Raw genomic sequence first — 24,773 nt, forward strand, 5'->3', positions numbered from 1 at the left:
TTTCAGCCAGAAGGCAAATACTTGTTTATAAATAATGATTAATGTATAATAAGGCGTCGCATAGCGACGGTGGAATTTTCTAAATAATGTAATTCGTCGTCTTTGGGCGGCAATATAAACACAAAAATACGGATAGATATGCGATCCTTCACTATTTTGTTCGCTGGAGAACAAATGAAGTCTTGAGCGCTAAAGACTTGTACTTTTTTTTTTCTTAAGTAATACGGACGCAGATTTGTGGCGGTCTGATCTAATTTTTTTACTAAATAAATAAAAACGTGTTCCGTCTAAGTTTGAGTGAAGTGTAAGAAGAACTGTTATAACTTATAGTGACGACGCACGGGTGACTCAAAAGGACAATGGCTATATAAAAGAGCGCTCAATGGACATGATACGGACATAAAAATCTACCGTCATTGTAGTACTAAGCCTAAGGTACGATATATACGTTTTAGTTATAATAAATATTTGTTCTGGGAATACTGAATCATTTAGCAGTGCTCATTCCTATCATCTCCTCAGTATTATTTTCATTTTAATTACGCATTTAGGTAAGACTACAGACACCAAGATCAGCAGTCGAACGTGCGTGTTACATTGATAAAAAGATAACTATTTTATCGTCATCTTGCATCAGCTTTAATATTTAATTTCCCTTTTGTGTGATGTTATAGTTGTTTTTTGCGCCCTTGAGAACTTTCTGGTCCCTTAGGAAATTGTTTTGTCATAACAATAACTTCACAACCGGGTATGATCGTATCTACGATCATGAAGTAATTAGAAAGACGATAACGCAATTTCTTAATCAATAGCACGCTAGTTGTGACTGCCTCAAGCCACGCGAAACTGCAAGTAAAAACTATTCACATTTCATAATGCAATATATTATGACAATGGTCAATCCATGATTCTTACGCCAATTGTGATTGATAAAACAGTAAGCGAAATCTCAATTTCCAACTTTTCCATTCAGTAACAACATCACTTTTATTTTGTAACATCACACAGTGTCAGCTGATTCAGTTTCATCTTCAATTGCGGAATCAGTACTGCTTGCATCACTATGACTATCACTGTTGGAATCTGTTCGACTTTCCACGTTTATGATCGTCACTAGCGCTTGGTCCAGCAAGCTTTAAACTTGAAATGTACTGCTCTCTAATTTTATTTGCGTGCTCGCAGCATCTCTTCCAGTCTCCTTCTGCTATGGGAGCAATTTGGTCATCAATTTGTTAATAACGTGTCCATTCAGAAAGGCATATTACGTTCAGAAACTCCCTCATTGACTCTTGCCCATATCTGCACTGTAGGATACAATTAGGGGTGGTATGGAGGAATTCGTACGTCAGTATGACATGTTCAGTTAAAATATTGTCTGTTTCATAAGGGATGCACCCTGGTCTGTTCATTTTATCAATAAATACAACCAGGGCCCCAATATGTTCTTTTTTGAAGAAATTTCCTTTTCTGTTAACCAAGACGTCATTTCACTCCTCGTGCACTTTGATATTGTAGCACGAGACAGATACGTACTGCGATAAGGGGCGTTATATCTAACAAGGACAGTATGAGGAAGTAGATTAGGTATCAATTTCTCCCTGAATCACTTTTCATAAGTTGAGGAATGTATGTCACTGTGATAAGCCCCTGTTGTCTGGCCGTTGTCTTAACCTCATGTACACATTCAATACAAAACCGTCCTACGCGCCAGCACGAATGATGACAATTCTACTTCCTTTCGAAACATGTCTTAACAGACCATGTAGTGGATTGTCCCTCCTTCTTTACGATTCTGTGTGACAGGTGTGAGCATTTAACTCATCCATTTAGACAGTCAGTTTGGTATCCCACAACTGCCTGCATCGTCTTCAGAGAGGTCTTCGATGGTCGCAGAGACTTTTCACTCCAGACAATTCTTCACCAATCAATGCCATTTCAGGCAGAAGACGTGTCTGGAGACACACATGACAGCAGTGGAGTACCAACCTGAGTGTCGCTCGCCATTTGGTCCGACAAGCAGGAGTGATGGTCTCGAGTGTCATTTCTCTAATAACGAGACCGCTTAGTTTCTAATTCACGGCACCCTTACAGCATAGCGGTTGGTCGACGACACCCTGCACCCCGTTTTGTTGCCCTTCATGGCAAGCCATCGTGGCCTCACATTTCAGTAAGGTAAAGTCCGCTGAACAAGCCGAGAGTTTCTACAGCTTGTCTTCGTGCTTGCCAAATTCTGTCTTGGCCAACAAGGCCTCAGGATCTCTCCCCAACTGAGAACGTCTGGAGCGTTGTGGGCAGGGCACTCTAACCATCTGGTGATTCTGGTTACCCAGCGAGCCATTTGTACACAATCTGGCACAATATCCATCAGGATGACATCCAACTACTCTGTCAGTCAACGCCAAGTAGAATAAGTGCTTGCATAAGGACCACACGTGGACCAACGGGTTACTGATATGCTCAATTTTTCCGAAAGGGAGAACGTTTATTTATCTGTACATGTACAGCACGTCTACTACTTTATTTACGTTCCATTTAGATAATTCCTTCACAATCGTCTTTTTTTGTATTAGAGTGTATAATTAAAGCAAGAAACTTGTTAGTAAATGCTCTTTTCAAGACATTTTACATTGTCCATTACCTTTCAGTTGGTAGCTTTGATCTTCTAAGTCTGATTCTGAGTGTGCACAATATACCATTTAATTCTAAAAAAATTCATTCACAGATTTTTTTATACGTTGAGTTGTTGTGGTCTTCAGTCCTGAGACTGGTTTGATGCAGCTCTCCATGCTACTCTATCCTGTGCAAGCTTCTTCATCTCCCAGTACCTACTGCAACCTACATCCTTCTGAATCTGCTTAGTGAATTCATCTCTTGGTCTCCCCCTACGATTTTTACCCTCCACGCTGCCCTCCAATACTAAATTGGTGATCCGTTGATGCCTGAGAACATGTCCTGCCAAGCGATCCCTTCTTCTGGTCAAGTTGTGCCACATACTCCTCTTCTCACCAATCCTATTCAGTACCTGCTCATTAGTTATGTAATCTACTGATCTAATCTTCAGCATTCTTCTGTAGCACCACATTTCGAATGCTTCTATTCTCTTCTTGTCCAAACTATTTACCGTCCATGTTTCACTTCCATACATGGCTACACTCCATACAAATACTTTCAGAAATGACTTCCTGACACTTAAATCTATACTAGATGTTAACAAATTTCTCTTCTTCAGAAATGCTTTCCTTGCCATTGCCAGTCTACATTTTATATCCTCTCTACTTCGACCATCATCAGTTATTTTGCTCCCCAAATAGCAAAACTCCTTTACTACTTTAAGTAGTAATAATGCTGATTATTCGATGATACTTACAAAATACAATGTTATTTTCTTCCTTTCAAATAAAAACAGAAATAAACAGTTCAACAGACAAGAATAAAATGACAAAATAGATATTTAAAATAAGTTGAAAAAATGGTGATGTCGATTAAAAAGGAGCAACGTACTACCGTTTAAAAAGATGAAGGACCGGCGCTGGTTAAAAAAGTTGTGGGAAGATTAAACTTTGGTTGTTCTGTAGTGGGTTAGAGTGCGCGAGTTAGTATATAAGCCGTTGGATGATACTGAAAATGAAGGTGGTAGGGTGGATAGTGGGAACACGGAAATGAAGGATAGATTTGGGGGGTGGGTAGAGCTGTGACATCAGGAGCTGAAATGGTGGGGAGAAATGGAGAAGCAGGAGGGAGGGGGCAACCCCTGACATAGAAAGGAAGTTATAGTGGGAACCCACGTCCTTTTGCTGGCCGGCAATCAGTTGTATCCTCGATCAAAACTCGCAGAGGAACTGGAAATGTGCAAAGAAGAGGGGTGGGAGTAACGGGTACTACACGCCTAAATACGCCCTGTAATGGTTGTGAGCCTATTCGGGAGAAACCTGTAGCAGAAGTACGGACCGATTTCGATGTGCCGAAACAGGCAGAGAAATATATTGTTGAAACATTTTCACACACAGCAACGAAACCCTTGAGTATTGCCATTTCACGCACAGTTCGTGTTTTGGAAATGATATCTCGTAGATGGCCAACATTGTTACAATGACGGACAATCTATGATGCAAATCGTTTAGGGCACGAACGACCATATTTATAGCAATGTTTCTGATTTCCGCCTGAATGGTGTCTTTCAGTACCGCAATCGTGTGTAGGCTTCTAGCACGCACCCTTTGTTTAAGGGACCCACAAGATAAATAGTTACAGATCAATAAGTGTGGAGGCCTTTAAGGCAACGAAATATCCCCATTCCTTGAAACGATGTGGTTAACAAACCCCCTGCCTACTGCACGTAAATGTTCATCCTCAAAAAAGAAAGCGTCGATTATGTCCACTGAGGAGGGGGCGCCCCTTGCTGTGACTTTCTGGCTGTGTGAGGGGCGTTGATGAAGTTACTGAGGACTATCGTCGCATCAGTAACGGCAGTTTTGTTTGGTGACACAACCACTGCGATAAGAATGTGCGTTGTCATTCAACCAAAGCAATTTTAAGAACTTCGTTGTCCGTACTTTTAGTAAACAGTTTAACAGAGATATGTATTTGCTTTTCGTAACCATTTTCATTTAACTGATGCACAACCTCTATATTTGTAACGTCAAATTGTTCCGTTAAATTCTGTGCACACTACGATTGAACAATCCCATTAGAACCACAATCTGTCTCACAGAACGCATTGGACTGTTACTTGGTTGGTTGGGGAGTGGACCAAACAGCAAGGTCATCGGTCCCATCGGGTCAGGGAAGGATGGGGAGGGAAGTCGGCCGTGACCTTTCAAAGGAAGGTCGTCGGTCCTGTCGGGTTAGGGAAGGATGGGGAAGGAATTGAGCCGTGTCCGTTCAAAGGAACCATCCCGGCATTTGTCCGAAGCGAGTTAGGGAAATCACAGAAAATCTAAATCAGGATGGCCGAATGCGAGTCCAGTGTGCTAACCACTGCGCCGCCTCGCTCGATGACAACATTTTGCACTTCCTCTATCCGTTCCTGTGACTGACAACTTCTAATTCTTCCAGGCGATTTCAGCTTAAGGGCACTTCCCGTTGCTTCATAATTTTTCACCTATAACGTGGTACAGGGTCATTCCGTCTAAGGTCCAACTGACGACGGTATTCCTGTCTAGCAGCAGCAAGGCTCTCAACGTTCCTGTGAAAGGTCTCCACAGCCACAGCAATTTCAGGCCCACTCCAGCACTCCATCTCGGCAAATAGTGGAACTATCCGAAACACATGACAGACATTCAGTGTGACCAAATATACCGTTCGGCTTTTAGAGACTAATTAAAACTGCCCGTTTTCTGCCACTACCTGTAATTTATGTGGCGACGAGAGTTTTGAGTAACGCTGTAGCTATCACCTAAATCTACTGGATGGGACTACTGATATTTTATATCGTAACTCGATAAAAGCAGGACCCAAAGAAATTTATATAAAAGAATTTCTTTTATATTATTTCGTTGGAATGCATTGTAATCTTTACTGAACCTATGTAAATATGTGCTTTTGCACCGTACACCGTTCTTCGTAAAAAAAAAGAGAGGATCATTTTAAATATGTTTGAATGTATATAAGGTGCTGAAACAGAATCTTACGCAAAACAGTTTCGGTTGTGAGTAATTGTACCACATATATCAAGAAAGATACTTGCGAAGTTTTGGCGCGTACTGGAGACATGGGTGTGTGGAAACATGATGTGAAGAACGTTTGTTTTAGCTGTTCAGTGGTTTGGTTGGTGAATGAAGAGATAGACCTGAAGTGTTGTTAGTGGTCCTGACTTAATGAACTGACTTTAGAGAAGAATAATCCTGCCAAAGAAATGTGATCAGGACAGTTCCAAGCAAATGAACCACAGAAGAAATGGTTCGCCTACAACACGACGGCGCTAACGGTATGCATGGTGCAGTTAATAACCCATCACTCGCGTGGTGACTTATTAAAAGGACTCAGTATTCTTGTATGTTTCTTTATCCACTGTGATATCTCCTTAAAACCAAGCCAGGAATTTAATATAAAAATAACTAATTGTCTATTAATTTAAACTTCATATTCTTTTATTGCCATATATTAATTTGGGCTGTGTCCATCTTTGCGGACAACTGAAATGTATAACATCTTACGCAATGGCATCAAAGTACGTTAATTATTCCATCAGAAAGTGTGGGAAATAACGAAGGCAAGAAAGAGAGAGCGAGCGACGTGCCCAGAATAAACAGGAAGTGTGCAGCCTTCATATAAATACAATGAATCTGATACTCCGGTGTTTAACGTTACAAGTTTTTGATCTGAAGTGAGTAGTACGTCATAGATGTGAATGCGGGATATTCGATGACGATGTACCTGCTGAATGTTGATGTTTATGATCAAATTGATCATATTTTATTTTGAATCAGTGGAGGCCCAGGTGTTACCTAATCTCGGCACTGTACAATGCCTTGGTAATTACGTCCAACGCGGGTCATTAACTTCATTGCTACAATGATTTTCAAAAAGAATACATGTTAGTGTAAGTTTAATTACTACTCTGTTTCTGAAAATTTCCATTTTACAGCAAAACGTGGAAGCAAATGATGTCGCCATCGCTCGGCAGGCACACACACCGCCTTCCTTACACTTTACTAGCATTCTGTAAGACGATTTTCTCACCACGCCTTCAATTTTAACCCATATAAACTGGGTGTGGTGCAAAATGCGATTTTATTGCTGTCAAAAATTGCATGTGGAGAGTTGTTTGTACAGCTGCCACACAGTGTAATGCTGTTCTTTAGTGACGAGGCACACTTTAATCTATCTGAGTGCGCTAATAAACAAGACACGCTGTGCTAGTGGGCTAACAAACCTGGACAACTTCACGAGAGGACCAGACAGCTCTTACGCATCCATTAGGTGTAGCACTTTGGTGTGCAGTGTTGAGAATACATTAAATGTGAATTCTCGCAGAGTATTCAGCATGACTGAGGACTGTTTCTTGCCCTTTCTTGGACAAATTAATATTGTGGTTGCTTAGTTGCATGTAGCTTGGACGACGGCGCATACAGTGCGAACTGATTTGCGTGTTTTGAAGGGAAGTCCTCCGGGCGCCTCATCTGATCTTCCGTGACAGTTGCCTCATCGAATTATACCCTTGTGACGTTTCTCAGGGGATTTCCAGAATTCACTCCGTACAGCGATCGTCCAAGGACCTTTGCACACTGGAAGGACAATATACTCTCAGCAGTAGCCCGCACATCCATCTCTATGCCAGCCAGATTCAAACGTAAAGTCAAAATTCGAATAACTCAGTGTATTGACAATAAAGACATAATTCTCAAACACCTATAATATCAATCCTCGATTACCAACGGTTCTCAAGGAGGCGGGAGGACTTTATGCGCACCGTAAAAACTAAGAAAAAACAAAATGTTTTAATTGTTGTTGACATATATTACCATCATACTTTTTAAAGAAGTGCTAATGTTAAAGTAGGGTCTAGAACTTCAAACTATCTCTTAACACAGACACACACAAAAGTAAATACACTCCTGGAAATGGAAAAAAGAACACATTGACACCGGTGTGTCAGACCCACCATACTTGCTCCGGACACTGCGAGAGGGCTGTACAAGCAATGATCACACGCACGGCACAGCGGACACACCAGGAACCACGGTGTTGGCCGTCTAATGGCGCTAGCTGCGCAGCATTTGTGCACCGCCGCCGTCAGTGTCAGCCAGTTTGCCGTGGCATACGGAGCTCCAATGCAGTCTTTAACACTGGTAGCATGCCCCGACAGCGTGGACGTGAACCGTATGTGCAGTTGACGGACTTTGAGCGAGGGCGTATAGTGGGCATGCGGGAGGCCGGGTGGACGTACCGCCGAATTGCTCAACACGTGGGGCGTGAGGTCTCCACAGTACATCGATGTTGTCGCCAGTGGTCGGCGGAAGGTGCACGTGCCCGTCGGCCTGGGACCGGACCGCAGCGACGCACGGATGCACGCCAAGACCGTAGGATCCTACGCAGTGCCGTAGGGGACCGCACCGCCATTTCCCAGCAAATTAGGGACACTGTTGCTCCTGGGGTATCGGCGAGGACCATTCGCAACCGTCTCCATGAAGCTGGGCTACGGTCCCGCACACCGTTAGGCCGTCTCCCGCTCACGCCCCAACATCGTGCAGCCAGCCTCCAGTGGTGTCTCGACAGGCGTAAATGGAGGGACGAATGGAGACGTGTCGTCTTCAGCGATGAGAGTCGCTTCTGCCTTGGTGCCAATGATGGTCGTATGCGTGTTTGGCGCCGTGCAGGTGAGCGCCACAATCAGGACTGCATACGACCGAGGCACACAGGGCCAACACCCGGCATCATGGTGTGGGGAGCGATCTCCTACACTGGCCGTACACCACTGGTGATCGTCGAGGGGACACTGAATAGTGCACGGTACATCCAAACCGTCATCGAACCCATCGTTCTACCATTCCTAGACCGGCAAGGGAACTTGCTGTTCCAACAGGACACAGCACGTCCGCATGTATCCCGTGCCACCCAACGTGCTCTAGAAGGTGTAAGTCAACTACCCTGGCCAGCAAGATCTCCGGATCTGTCCCCCATTGAGCATGTTCGGGACTGGATGAAGCGTCGTCTCACGCGGTCTGCACGTCCAGCACGAACGCTGGTCCAACTGAGGCGCCAGGTGGAAATGGCATGGCAAGCCGTTCCACAGGACTACATCCAGCATCTCTACGATCGTCTCCATGGGAGAATAGCAGCCGGCATTGCTGCGAAAAATGGATATACACTGTACTAGTGCCGACATTGTGCATGCTCTGTTGCCTGTGTCTATGTGCCTGTGGTTCTGTCAGTGTGATCATGTGATGTATCTGACCCCAGGAATGTGTCAATAAAGTTTCCCCTTCCTGGGACAATGAATTCACGGTGTTCTTATTTCAATTTCCAGGAGTGTACAAATTTCGTTAATTTCTCACAGCATACTTTTTAGAGAGATCTTTATACCTAACAATGGTCCCTATACTAGAAGCTATGGAATCTCGTAGAATATTTCATTAAAAACACAAATATTTATTTCAACATTTTAAAATACACTGACGGAAAAAACCAAACACCAAAAAATAATTTACGTAGAGTAATGAAATTTCGGGAATATATCTCATCTGATGATGTTCCATATAAGCTCAAGTAGAAACAGATCTGGTAGTCAAGCAGGCCAAGGGAATGTGTCGACACTCTGTACAGAAGGTTGGTTTCAACAGCAGTATGCGGGCGAGCGTTATGTTGTTGAAAGACACCCCTGGAATGCCATTCATAAATGACAGCACAACAGGTCGAATCAACAGACTGGCGTATAATTTCCCAGTCAGCGTGCGTGGGGTAACCAGGACAGTGGTCCTGTTGTCATATGAAATCGAACCCCAGATCATAGGCCCAGCTGTCTTCAAGAACAACGGTGGGCTGGCAGCGCTCAACTTTCAATCCCATGCAAAGATTCAAGAAAATTTCAAGAAGATCAGTTATTTGTATATACAGGGTGTTGTGTCTAGTTCCTACAGCATAGACACAATGAGGTAGCTAGGTGCACGCTAAACTAACGCAGACGGGCTTGAAGTTCTGGAACATGAGACTTATCAATGAATAAGAAGAAAAGTACGTAGATGTTACTTAACTTTTATTCTCTTGTTGGAATACATCTCTCTTGAATTTTAGTAAGCTATAAGCACTGATACAAATGGCGCCTTGCTAGGTAGTAGCTAGGGGCTAAGCTGAAGGCTATTCTATCTGTCTCTCGGCAAATGAGAGGAAAGCTTCGTACGTCTGGTCGCAAGCTATGTAGTCCGTACAACTGGGGCGAGGTCTATTCCGTGTCTTGTGACCTGCCATGTGGTGGCGCTAGGTTTGTGATCACACAGTGGCGACACGCGGGTCCGACATGTACTACAGGACCGCGGCCGATTTAAGTTACCACCTATCAAGTGTGGTGTCTAGCGGTGACACCACACAGGGTGTAAATTTTAAGTTGGCAAACCAGAATAACTCGAAAAATACGCTTCACACGAAAGAATGTGTAGAATCCAAAGATGATTATTTTCGAGGGGGACATCTGTTGGTGCTAAAATTAGCCCGCCACCCCAGCCCCCTGGGGTTGGGACGGGAGGCAACTTCAAAATTTGAAATGGGAACCCCCTCTTTATTGCAGAATCAGATTCTACATAAAAAACTACGTACATTTTGTCTTACTTAATTGTTTTGATTCTTGGTAGTTGGCGCTCTAATTCAAGAAAATTCATATTCTCATTTTTGTGTGGAAAATGGTTACGGATAAATAACAAATTGCTCTCTCTCAAACCCCACCCTATATGAGGAGACGGAGGGATTTTGTGTTAGCGAATCAAAATTTACGAGCTAAATTAGTATTTTTTATAACTTAATACACAAGCAGGTGCTGTATCAACTCCGCCACAACAGCCAGCCACATCCACGACACAGCCTCCGTGCTATTCCACCGTCCCGAACTTTCAGTGAACAACAAGAGGAATGGAACGAGCACTACGTTCATTTCGTCGCCCAGTGTGCTACACGTCAAGTGCAGTGTACTGTGAAACTTTCTCGTTTCACGTCAATGGGTGGTATAGGTGTTTACCAATTCCCTCAGAAGTTATTCTCGACTAGTAGGCTGGAGTTGCCGGTTATTGAAGAATTAGTTTCTGCCCTCACTAAGGATCAGGTGCAGGTGGCTGGAGCTCGTTACAAGTTGTTTCGATTGTGGGGAAGGTCAGAACAGACATACCGTCAATAGGTCACTGAACTTCAGTCTTTGACACGACAGTGTCGTTTGCAATGTTGTGTCTAGACAAGACAGCCTAGACACAATGAGAGGAAGCCGAAAGGCACGCGTTAACTCACGCAGGCTAGAGATAGGTCTGAAACAGGATACGTAATGAATGCTATAAAGAAAAGTACGTAGCTTCTGGAATACTTAACTTTAATCCATCAGTTGTATACAGCGTTCTTGATGATACAAGTGAGACTCTTTAGTTTCAGACAATATACTGCTAATGGCGCCTTGCTAGGTCGTAGCCATTGACTTAGCTGATGGCTATTCTAACTATCTGCTCTGCACATGAGCGAGGCTTCGTCAGTGTGCATCGCTAGCTACGTCGTCCGTACAACTGGGGCGAGTGCTAGTAAGTCTCTCGAGACCTGCCGTGTGGTGGCGCTCGGTCTGCGATCCTGACAGTGGCGACACGCGGGTCCGACATGTACTAATGGACCGCGGCCGATTTAAAGCTACCACCTAGCAAGTGTGGTGTCTGGCGGTGACACCACATGCAATGTAGCTGTGGACGGCAAATGCAGTGAAACAATGGTTCGTGATGCAACTATGTACAATGTGCCAGATCCTACTTTGAAACAAGTGTTACAAGTTATTGAACATCAGGACTCATGCGATAGTGCCGTGGAAAACTTTGAGGTAGTTCCCATTTGCAGTGTAACACAAAGTGACAAAAAGATACGGTCTTGCCACCAACCACTACACACAAACTAGCCACCGCGTCATGGATAGAGTAAACAAGCGTTAACGCATGTTTCTGCTGTGAAATCATATCAAGACAAAATTTCCCCTCGTGGAACGTAACCTGCTTTGCTTCTGGAATGCCAGCTCATGTGCAGCCTGTATAGTTGCATCAGAAAAAGAACTCTACCCACGTTCGCTCTCATAAGTGTGAAGCACCTTCACATTCAGAGAATCTAGTTTTTTTCTATCCGGCTTCCGCTACTAGTAATGATTAAATACAGGATGTGCCTTCACCCCGCCAAAATGCTCTGCAACGACAGTGAGATAAACTGTTTGTGACCTTAGTGAGTGTCAGAGGCTGTTCAGTTAGGCACCGACACTTCCGTTTCGTTGCTTAATCGTGCCACTTATGAACAGCTGGGCTCGGCACAGTTCAGAAAATCTTGCACGTGACTTACTGAGGATAACGGTCAGGGCATTCTGCTACTTGGTACGTGTTGTTTACCTGCCACATTCCAGTCTCACACCAAAACAAGGACATTTACAATTCTGCGTTCACGTACCTGTGAAAATATTTTTGGATTTCATTCATTTCATTTGTTTGGTCTTCCTATTCACGACAATGTACTTTCTGTTTCTGCCTTCAGCCCAAAACGCAGTATTACTCAATTGACTGAGGTGTTACCTGATTTATTTTCTGAAGGACATTCTCTTCAGTCGTCGTTGGTCCCGTTCTTGCAGGATCTTTTTCTGGTCGCAGCTATGTCGGAGATTTGATGCTTTACAGAATTCTTGATATTCACGATATACTCGTGAACTCGTTGTGCGGGAAGATCCCCCATTTCATCGTTACCTCGGAGACACTGTGTCCCATCGCTAGTTCGCCGGCTGTAACACCACGTACAAACTCATTTAAATTTTGATAAACCTACCACTGTAGCAGCAGTAACCGATCTAGCAAATGCGCGAAATACTCATTGTCTTATATAGGGATTGCGGACCGCAGCGCCGTATTCTGCCTGTTTACACATCTCTGTATTTGAGTACGCATGCCTATGCCAGTGTTTTGGCGCTTCAGTGTATATTACGTGTTATATGAGAATTTTCACATGTAATGTATGTGGTATCTTAGAGCTAAAATAACCCACCAAATATAGTTAACAAATAAATAATAACAAAAAACTGTCGTAACAATCGTCAGTCAAGAGGTTCTGACTTCATGCATTGAAGATACTAACTTCTTACTTCTTAGATCCCTGCCCGACTGTGTTTCTCTCTTGAGATGAATATGAGCCTACATGGTGCTACATAATGGCTAGGTAATTAATTGCGATAGTATGAAACACGATAAAATATAACAGTGACACCAAAGGGCTTGAGAAAATACGAAATGTTGGAGTAGACAAATTGTGGAGCAGAAATAAATGTGGCTATTAGTGTTCTGTATTGATTCGACTCTTCCCGCAGTAGCTATTACAATGACAGCCACCTTCAAAATATTTCTTACTCCAAATACACTCCTGGAAATGGAAAAAAGAACACATTGACACCGGTGTGTCAGACCCACCATACTTGCTCCGGACACTGCGAGAGGGCTGTACAAGCAATGATCACACGCACGGCACAGCGGACACACCAGGAACCGCGGTGTTGGCCGTCGAATGGCGCTAGCTGCGCAGCATTTGTGCACCGCCGCCGTCAGTGTCAGCCAGTTTGCCGTGGCATACGGAGCTCCATCGCAGTCTTTAACACTGGTAGCATGCCGCGACAGCGTGGACGTGAACGGTATGTGCAGTTGACGGACTTTGAGCGAGGGCGTATAGTGGGCATGCGGGAGGCCGGGTGGACGTACAGCCGAATTGCTCAACACGTGGGGCGTGAGGTCTCCACAATACATCGATGTTGTCGCCAGTGGTCGGCGGAAGGTGCACGTGCCCGTCGACCTGGGACCGGAACGCAGCGACGCACGGATGCACGCCATGACCGTAGGATCTTACGCAGTGCCGTAGGGGACCGCACCGCCACTTCCCAGCAAATTAGGGACACTGTTTCCCCTGGGGTATCGGCGAGGACCATTCGCAACCGTCTCCATGAAGCTGGGCTACGGTCCCGCACACCGTTAGGCCGTCTTCCGCTCACGCCCCAACATCGTGCAGCCCGCCTCCAGTGGTGTCGCGACAGGCGTGAATGGAGGGACGAATGGAGACGTGTCGTCTTCAGCGATGAGAGTCGCTTCTGCCTTGGTGCCAATGATGGTCGTATGCGTGTTTGGCGCCGTGCAGGTGAGCGCCACAATCAGGACTGCATACGACCGAGGCACACAGGGCCAACACCCGGCATCATGGTGTGGGGAGCGATCTCCTACACTGGCCGTACACCACTGGTGATCGTCGAGGGGACACTGAATAGTGCACGGTACATCCAAACCGTCATCGAACCCATCGTTCTGCCATTCTTAGACCGGCAAGGGAACTTGCTGTTCCAACAGGACAATGCACGTCCGCATGTATCCCGTGCCACCCAACGTGCTCTAGAAGGTGTAAGTCAACTACCCTGGCCAGCAAGATCTCCGGATCTGTCCCCCATTGAGCATGTTTGGGACTGGATGAAGCGTCGTCTCACGTGGTCTGCACGTCCAGCACGAACGCTGGTCCAACTGAGGCGCCAGGTGGAAATGGCATGGCAAGCCGTTCCACAGGACTACATCCAGCATCTCTACGATCGTCTCCATGGGAGAATAGCAGCCTGCATTGCTGCGAAAAATGGATATACACTGTACTAGTGCCGACATTGTGCATGCTCTGTTGCCTGTGTCTATGTGCCTGTGGTTCTGTCAGTGTGATCATGTGATGTATCTGACCCCAGGAATGTGTCAATAAAGTTTCCCCTTCCTGGGACAATGAATTCACGGTGCTCTTATTTCAATTTCCAGGAGTGTATAACTTCCTTCCTACGCCACATCAGTTTGAGACTATTTTCATGTTTTAATCAATGTGTTTCTCGTTCATTACAGCTGAGAGACAGCCCAAACATTCTGCGTCGCTTCACACAGACGCAGTGTACATATCACCTGCCAGATGTTATTTCGGCGGCCACAAATGCCGAGGAAGGCGCAGTAGGAACTCTCAGCCGCAGCTGCCAAGGCAAGTGGACTCCGTGCTCTGGGGAAACAGGTTAGTGCTTTCATAAGTAATAGTAATCAATGACGAATAACTGCCACCCGAGTAGTTCGTAATTTAGTGCAGAAGAATCACATCTACACCAACGGTCATTAAAGCTGCGGGACTTTGACCTTGAAGGCGACATGCAATAAACGGCAAATTAGCTGAAGTGCACTATATGCTTTTACATGCAGATGGTTTGAATATCAGCGCCGAAGTGCGACGTTGATAGGAATAACGGCACCTGCATATTGAATACAACTGAAGGACAAGCATGGTGTCTCTCATTCACAGACAGTATTTCCACGATATTTGTTTCTGAGATGAAGATATGCCCCTTCTAATAAGTAGATATACCAGTACCTGCCGAATGTCGACGATCTCAAGGGCTCAGCATTTGTTTGCTCAGTACGGGCTTGGCGACCCCACGATTCCTGAGCCGGGGCTGGTAAGCGCCGCCAGTCCCCTGCCACCGCAAGCTCTGTTCATGCGTCAGCGACCACCGTGCGGCGCGGCGGTGGAACGTAGTGTGTCTCAGGGAATGGGGATCTTGGCTTCACTGCCCGGATCGTGAGGATGGAATAAACCTCTATAAACAATCCCTCAATCTCAAGGTGTGCTGCTCGCTGATGAGATGCATGGCTGTTGATTTGGAACAGTCGTTAGCGGGCAGCCCCTGGGGAAGCCGCCGCACCTCAGTCGTATAAGGCTTACTCAGGAACGCGAGGCTCTGTCTGAGTGGACCCTTATTTCCCTAGCTGCTCGTGGGACCGAAATGGAACCCTCGAAATCTTCTTTTCCTCTTCCCAGCGGGTAGGGTCTACCGCCTGGGAGTTCTCTTACCCATTCATCAAACAGAATGAGGGAGGTTAGTCCTCCTGATAATCAACTTTTTATCAGTAATGGGGCTCAAGGAGTCATGAATACCAACGTCTTTGTAGTGATCAAGAGGAAGGAGGGGGCGTTTGAAAAAGTGTCTCCCTCCTATACCCATGAAGGCTTAGAACGGTTGGCTGGCTATTAAACGGTTGTGAAATGGTTCCTTGCTTGTCGAGACTAACCAGGCAAAGCAGGTGGAACTTCTTATGAAGTCACAGAAATTGGGCGAGTACGACATCATTGTTGAGCTGCATAACTCCCTTAACTCCAGTCAAGGTGTGGTAACCTACGGTGATATTACGGACATAGACGTTGCTGAACTGAAACCAGAATGGGCACCACAAGGGATCATAGATGTGGGACAAAAGACACGCAGGAACAATGGAGAGACTGAGGAGACTGCCACTTTTATTGTGACCTTCAATTGTCCAACGCTACCTGGACACATCATGACAGGTTTACTCCGACTTAGGATTTGATCCTATGTAACTAACCCTATGTGAGACTTCAAATGCCAGTGTTTTGGCCATAGAACGCTAAGTTACAGATGCGAAGCGACTTGTGGGAAGTGTGGAAAGGCAGCCCATGAAGCTCGGACTGACTATCCGTCTCCAGCAGTCTGCATTAACTGCTCTGGGAGCCACCCAGTCTGGATACGAGCCTGCCCTGTTTTTGCAGATGAGCGCAAAACTCAGGAAATCAGTGACCAAGCGGATCCCCTACGCAAAACCCAAAAAGGACTATCAGGCAATGAAACCCCCTGTCTTTGCCACATCTTATACAGCAGAAACCTGTCATTAAGGTCGACGCTTCGACTCAAACGACGTCCAGGGTACCATTATCCACCACTAGCACCTGTACTTGCACCTGCATGTGCCAAATCCGAGTGAAGACATAGCGATCCAGGCAGCTACAATGGAAGACACCAGCAATGCTTTCGCAGGGCGCAGCCCAAAGGAACCCCAAAAGCAGAGTGCCTCTCAACGGCAACATTCTTCAAAGAAAGGTGACTCTCACCACCACCCTTCCCCCTTATCCTTATTGGGAAAGGGAGCGGGGAATGGAACTCAACATTCAGGTCAAAAGCTGACCTGGGCGCCATCAGATGTCATTCTGGCATGTCTGACTGATGATGAGGATATCATGGATTTTGATGCCTCATCATCAGACAAAGTCAGCCCCACCACCCTGCCTCGCTCTACAAGCGCCTCACCACCTTGGCGCAAAGACAGGGATAAATCAAGACCACATTGATGAAATGGCTCCCGTACTCCAATGTTATATCAATGGAAACAGGACTCATCTGGAGGAACTGACACTCCTTGTACAGGACAGACCCTTTTGCCTTTGCCTTCAAGAGACTCATTTTAAGTAGACTGACACACCTGTACTTGGAGGGTATCACCTTTACAGAAAAGAAGACCTTTTTGGCGATAGGACAAAAGGTGGGGTTGCAGTGTTTGTAAAGGACACTTTTCACTCCTCACCTATTTCCTTAACAACAACACTACAAGCGCTCTTTACTGTGTGCTCTTTGTACCTACCACCTCATGAGCCTCTTGACAGTGGGGTCCTCACTCGTCTTCTTGATGAACTCCCCCACCCATTCCTCGTTTTAGGGGACTTGAATGCACACAGTGCACTATGGAGTTCTCACACCACTTGCCCAAAGCGTCGGTCTTGCAGATTACAGCACCACTACAGGTTCGTCTACGGCCATCTCTCCTTCTGCTCGCCTGCACTTGGAGACACTGCTCAGTGGGCAGTGGACGATGACCTTCCTGGTAGTGACCATTTCGCTATCTGGATCCATCTGCCTGGTGGAGAAGATCCTGAAAGAAAACCACCGACATGGTTGTTCAGAAAGGCTAACTGGATGCTTTACAGGTAGTTAGCTGTTTTGGAGCAATGTGACGACATCCATGACTGGGTGGATCGCATTACAGTTGTGATTCACCATGCCATTGATGCATCCTGTGGTGTCACCGCCAAACACCACACTTGCTAGGTGGTAGCTTAAATCGGCCGCGGTCCATTAGTACATGTCGGACCCGCGTGTCGCCACTGTCTGGATCGCAGACCGAGCGCCACCACAGAGCAGGTCTCGAGAGACGTACTAGCACTCGCCCCAGTTGTACGACGACGTTGCTAGCGACTACACTGACGAAGCCTTTCTCTCATTTGCCGACAGACAGTTAGAATAGCCTTCAGCTAAGTTAATGGCTACGACCTAGCAAGGCGCCATTTGTACCATTGCATGTATCTCAAGATAGTCTCACTTGTATCATCAAGAATGCTGTATACCAAAGGAAGATATAAAAGTTAAGTGTTCTAGTAGCTACGTTCTTTTCTTTATCACATTCATTACGAATCCTGTTCCAGACTTCGCGCCAGTCGGCGTGTGTGTACGTGTGCCCTTTCGGCTACCCGTCTCTATGGACTGGCTGCCTTGTCAGTCCACTACATAGTCGATGCCTTACAGATGATAATCTTGCAAACTTTCGAATGGCGCATGCGAAGGCGAGGAGAATAATTCGGGAGAGGAAACGGAGGTCCTGGTAAGAGTTCCTGAACTACATCAGTAGGTCCACACCCACATGTAAAGTATGGGAAGCCATTAGGAGGATCTCAAGGCACAACTCTCGCCTGCCAATAGCAGCTGTACGAATACACGGGTCTGTTGTAACATCGACAAGGAATACAGCTCAGACAATAGCTGAATCATATAAATCCATTACGGACGATTCCAGCCAGGATTACACTTCTGTCGATATCGGGAGTCACAGTAGAAGGCCGATCTTGATTTCCGTTCCACCATCATGGAAGTATACAACCAGTCTATCTCTCTGTGGGAGCTGGATTCTCCAGTGTCACTTGCTTGTGATACGAACCCTGGAAGCGTCCTGATAACCTACGGCATGTTGCAACAGTTGGACTGACAGTCGAAGGAAGTCCTCCTTCAGCCCTCCAATAAAATTTGGATAACTGGCGACTTTCCCAACTCTTGGAAGGACTGTATTTCAATGACAATTTTAAAACCAGGAAAGGATCGGACAGACCCTGGTAGTGTTAGCCTAACGAGCTGCGTAGGAAAGACACTGGAGCGTATGGTCAATCGGCGCCTAGTGTGGATTCTGGAAACCAGGTCGCTGCTCAGTCCCTCCCAGAATGGGTTCAGGAGGTACCGCTCCACTCTCGATAACCTGACCCTGCTCGAAGCTGCAATTAAGCAAGCTTTCCTTCGTAAACAACACCTTATCGTGGTTTTCTTCGATTTGGAAACAAGCCTACGACACTACCTGGTGGCATAATATTTTGTCGCAGCTTCATTAGTGTGGATTCCGTGGATGTCTACCTACCTTCATACCGTCCTTTCTCTCGGACAGATATTTTAGATACAGGGTTGGCAATGTCCTGTCTGAGCGTTTTAAGCAGGTGAATGATGTCCCTCAAGGGACTGTTTTAAGTGTCACGGCTCTCGCCATCATAATCAATAGTATTACAAGCACAGTGCGACGTCCAGTACTATGTTCCTTGTTTGTGGACGACTCCTCCATCTTCTGTGCATTCTCCAACCTCACCACGGCTACTCGGCAATTGCAACTGACGATCAGGCGGTTGGAGGAATGGTCTTGCACCACAAGTTTTAAATTATCATTAGAGAAAACAGATTGTGTTGATTTTAATCGTTCCCGTGGTCTGTTTAATTTCTCCCTTTTTAAAACTGGGGGTCCACGTTCTCACTTTTAAGGGAAAGGTGAAGTATCTGCGTCGTATCTTTGATGAGAAGTTAACATGGTTGTCACACCTTAAAGAACTGAAACGGAGAGGTCTCGAGGGCTTAAACATTCTTAAAAGTGTCAGTCATAGGCCTTCGTTAGCCGACAGAGCGCGTCTGCTCCAAATCTATAAGGCCTTTGTGCGACCCTGGCTTGAATAAGGATGCCAGGTTTATGAGTTAGTGAGGACTTCATATCTTAAAATGCTGGATGCAGTTCACTACGAGGGTATTAGGCTGTCAACAGGGGCCTATCGCACGAGCCCTGTTGTTAGTTTGTGTGCGGAGGCTGGTGAGCCTCCACTGTCTATTCGACGTCTCCTTCTCGTGGTACGCCAAGCATACAGGGCACTATCCGTTCCTACGCCGCCAGCATCCAGATACGTTGTTCAGCCGCCACTGGAACGACTGTTCGATCATCGACCACAAGTCACACGGCCATTTGGGATCTGTGCAAGGGAGAGCCTTGAGTTTTACAGGTGGAGTGCATTCAGGTCCAAAGCCAGGGCTAGTGTAGGGTCTCCCCCTGACTACTACCGAGGCCCTGATTGCTTTTAGAACTCACTGCTTACAAGAAGCATTGTAAGCAGACCGTATTTTTAAAATTAAAATTTATTGATATTTTACGTAGCCACCCAGATTTTATTACCATCTATACGAATATTTCTAAGCAGGGAGATGTTTTCGGTTGTTCCTCAGGATAGGGCTCCTAGAGCAGTTTTCAGTTTATTACGCGGAACTGTTTGCTATCCTGAGGGCAATGGAGACGACGTCGTGACAAAAAATTTATAATCTGCTTTGTCTCTCAATGAGCCCTTCTCGCTGTTGGACACATGTACCCAGCAGGTCGAATGGTGCAACAAGTGCAGCAGGCTCTTCTTTTCTTGCGAAGGCAAAACAAGGAAGTCATTTCTTACTGGGTTTCATAGAAACGAACTCGCTGATGCTGCTGCTAAGGATGCTTGATCCCTTCCTCCTCCTGCCCGCTGTTCAGTCCCTCTGCGGGCTGTCGCTTCATTTGTGACCAGGAAGGCCACATGTTGGTGGGAGTCCCAGTGGCTGGAAGTGAGGAACAATAATCTGTGTTCCATCAAGACTTCAGTGCGACCATGGATCAACTCCTTCCGCTCGCGCCTCAGAGTGGGACACTGTCGATTGACACATGGCTTCCTCTTACGTCGGGAGAAGCCCCAGTATGTGAGAGATGAGAGGCACAGCTGTCAGTTCGACGTCTTTTAACTGAGTGTGTTTTATATGACAAACTGAGGGTTGAGCTGGGTCTCTCACATCATCTTCCCTCTATTTTAGCTGATAACGAGGCTAGTGATATTCGTGTCTTAAATTTTTGCGTGGTGTCCGAAATTCTTCCCAAAATACACTCCTGGAAATGGAAAAAAGAACACATTGACACCGGTGTGTCAGACCCACCATACTTGCTCCGGACACTGCGAGAGGGCTGTACAAGCAATGATCACACGCACGGCACAGCGGACACACCAGGAACCGCGGTGTTGGCCGTCGAATGGCGCTAGCTGCGCAGCATTTGTGCACCGCCGCCGTCAGTGTCAGCCAGTTTGCCGTGGCATACGGAGCTCCATCGCAGTCTTTAACACTGGTAGCATGCCGCGACAGCGTGGACGTGAACCGTATGTGCAGTTGACGGACTTTGAGCGAGGGCGTATAGTGGGCATGCGGGAGGCCGGGTGGACGTACCGCCGAATTGCTCAACACGTGGGGCGTGAGATCTCCACAGTACATCGATGTTGTCGCCAGTGGTCGGCGGAAGGTGCACGTGCCCGTCGACCTGGGACCGGACCGCAGCGACGCACGGATGCACGCCAAGACCGTAGGATCCTACGCAGTGCCGTAGGGGACCGCACCGCCACTTCCCAGCAAATTAGGGACACTGTTGCTCCAGGAGTATCGGCGAGGACCATTCGCAACCGTCTCCATGAAGCTGGGCTACGGTCCCGCACACCGTTAGGCCGTCTTCCGCTCACGCCCCAACATCGTGCAGCCCGCCTCCAGTGGTGTCGCGACAGGCGTGAATGGAGGGACGAATGGAGACGTGTCGTCTTCAGCGATGAGAGTCGCTTCTGCCTTGGTGCCAATGATGGTCGTATGCGTGTTTGGCGCCGTGCAGGTGAGCGCCACAATCAGGACTGCATACGACCGAGGCACACAGGGCCAACACCCGGCATCATGGTGTGGGGAGCGATCTCCTACACTGGCCGTACAACACTGGTGATCGTCGAGGGGACACTGAATAGTGCACGGTACATCCAAACCGTCATCGAACCCATCGTTCTACCATTCCTAGACCGGCAAGGGAACTTGCTGTTCCAACAGGACAATGCACGTCCGCATGTATCTCGTGCCACCCAACGTGCTCTAGAAGGTGTAAGTCAACTACCCTGGCCAGCAAGATCTCCGGATCTGTCCCCCATTGAGCATGTTTGGGACTGGATGAAGCGTCGTCTCACGTGGTCTGCACGTCCAGCACGAACGCTGGTCCAACTGAGGCGCCAGGTGGAAATGGCATGGCAAGCCGTTCCACAGGACTACATCCAGCATCTCTACGATCGTCTCCATGGGAGAATAGCAGCCTGCATTGCTGCGAAAGGTGGATATACACTGTACTAGTGCCGACATTGTGCATGCTCTGTTGCCTGTGTCTATGTGCCTGTGGTCCTGTCAGTGTGATCATGTGATGTATCTGACCCCAGGAATGTGTCAATAAAGTTTCCCCTTCCTGGAACAATGAATTCACGGTGTTCTTATTTCAATTTCCAGGAGTGTACCTAGTGTGAGATCTTAATGTGTAACAAAGTGGCTGGGTCACGTATTATTTCTATGTCGTCATCCATTCACATTTATTTGTCCCATTTTTAACAGCATCTTTGCAGGTATTTTCTCCACGATTTTATTTAGCTATCCCGCTGTGTCTCGCCGGGTTTTTTTTACGGGCTTTTCTGAACCTCACCTTTTTGGGATTGCGTTAAATTTCCTGTGCTGGGTATAAACGTAGTTTTCCAGGTTATTTATCTTCTTCCATAGATTATGAAAATCTTCTTCGGTATAACATTAATGCAAGGGCGCTGATGACCTAGCTCTTTAGGGCCCGCCGCCATCAATCGTCATCATCATCATCACGGAATGTCGACAGCATCAGAATCTTGGTTTAACCAGACTGCATCTTATTGTTCCAGGATACTGCTGTTTGCATTAATCGCAATCCTTCGACTCTCATGAGTCTATGGAGCTGGTAGTGTCAGCAGGTTCATACCCGACGTCATGCGAGGTATCCTCGACAGTAGGAGGGCGCTGCGGTTTCAGGGAGCAGTTCAACAGGGAGACTGTGAAGACCCAGGTGCACTTGGTCACTGGAGAGGAACGTGACGTTCCAGCCACCATGGTGGAAACGAGAGACTGCCATACTTACTAAATAGACCAATATCCCGTACAACTTGATCCAAGAAAGCTATAACATAATTAAACACACTTACAGAAGCATACAAGTAGTTTCTGACTTATGAATTAACTAAGTGTTGCAGACAATATGAAATTTTAAATTCATAATCGTATATTATCAAAGTCTTGGCTGAAATGGATAAACCATGTCTGAATGTATAGAGTCTGAAGAGCTCTATCAGAGAGTATCGGAAGAATACAAGATAATTTAAACTATATGACAGTCTATGTATTCTGTACTATTAAAAGCTCAGTTTTACACAAAACAAGGAATAAAGTGGCGAAAGCAGTCGCAGTGTAATACATTAGGCTACTCTGCTTATCTGTAAATGTATTAACTCCTATATATTTATAATTTTCACATAGTAAGTCATCTTTAAACATTGATATCAGTGGCATTACTGTAGTTTATGAGAAATCTAAAAGACTCAATAGAAAGCGACGTACATTATCTTAAAGGTGATAGAAATTAATTTCAATCTGGCATGTTATATGTATATGTGTAATATATGATATATGTTTGTAAAATGTATGATCAGCTTTGTACCAGATCTTTTGGAACGACGCTCTAAGGGCTTAAATAGGTGGTGGCCATCTTGGTCAGAAACAGTCGTTCTGGAGTTCTGTAGCAGTGGAGACGTATTTATAAATCAGAAGTGAGTAAGTAGTGATCTCAATGTGTTTGTAATCTTCCGAGTAAAAGTTTGTAAACTTGTGAAATTATCAGCGTGGTGATGGCGGAAAACGCAGAAAATTTTTTAGGACCAAATCATGTGCATTTACAATATTCTCGCTTGTGACAGAGTATCTCGAACTTGCAATAATTCTGGAAAGTTGGTCTCACTCGAATTAGCATACTTTTTGAGTATGTAAGCATTTTCAAGTTGTAGGAATACTTGCAAGTTGGGCAGACGCAACACAGGATATTTCCATGAGTCAGCGAGTTTTTGGACTTGGCACATATGATAGCCTTAGCATAAACTCAGCTTAAAATGAAGTTTAGCTATTGCAGAGCTTTTAACATCCAACACAAGTGACGAGGCTTAAAAAAAAGCTTTGGTAGTTTACTGGGAGTACATGCTGGTTAACGTGGAGCACGGTTTTATTAATATTTTCAAGAATCATTAATCTTATCGCTGTGATAATTCAACACAAAAGGTAATCAATAAACTATACTTATGCTAAACCACACCCAATGTAAGTTGAGAATATTGTTTGAATTTTTGGCATCATATATTTAAATCCTGTCTGCATTTACGACCTATATTATCTATAGAATGGGTTATATGAAGACTGAAAGTGTGTTGCGGCAAACGAAGTGATAATGTTCAGCAAATGAAATCATTCTAATGGAAGCTTAAGACAGTGCAATAGAGGCTCTCTAATGGGTCTGCCGCCTAATGTGCGATGGGGGGAGAGTGAAGAATTTCTGACGAATCTGGCTCATTCTATTCGTGAACGAAGTATGCTGGAAGAAACAGGTATAGAGATTAATGTCTTAATAGGAGGACTGTATCCTCAAATGATGTGAATTTCCATCACTGTAGACGGTTAGGTCAAATGTGAAGGGAGTGTAGCCAGTCATAGTGTAAGAAATGTGGGAAAGTAGAAGACCAGGAGTTGGACTGCAGGATTAAGGAGTATAATGGTAGAATACGAAATGCAAATAATCAACTGTTGAATGTAATGGCAACTTCGAACCCAGTGAACGGCGTTCCCAGTTATATTTGATGCTACAAAAAACCTGTGTAGAAGGAAATGTTTCTTGATTGGCAAGGGAGACAGAAGGTCCGTATGTCTGTGGCAAGTCTACAGGTAGTTAAACGTTCCACCTTATAGGTTATGTGGTGTGGGTGGAATAACGTTCAATCACAAGGATCAGTAACGTTAAGTTCTTATATTGTAGTACAAAAATTCGGGAATTGGGGAGCAGGACGTAATG

This window comes from Schistocerca nitens, chromosome 5 (assembly GCF_023898315.1).
Source record: "Schistocerca nitens isolate TAMUIC-IGC-003100 chromosome 5, iqSchNite1.1, whole genome shotgun sequence".
NCBI classification, from domain to species: Eukaryota; Metazoa; Arthropoda; class Insecta; order Orthoptera; family Acrididae; genus Schistocerca; species Schistocerca nitens.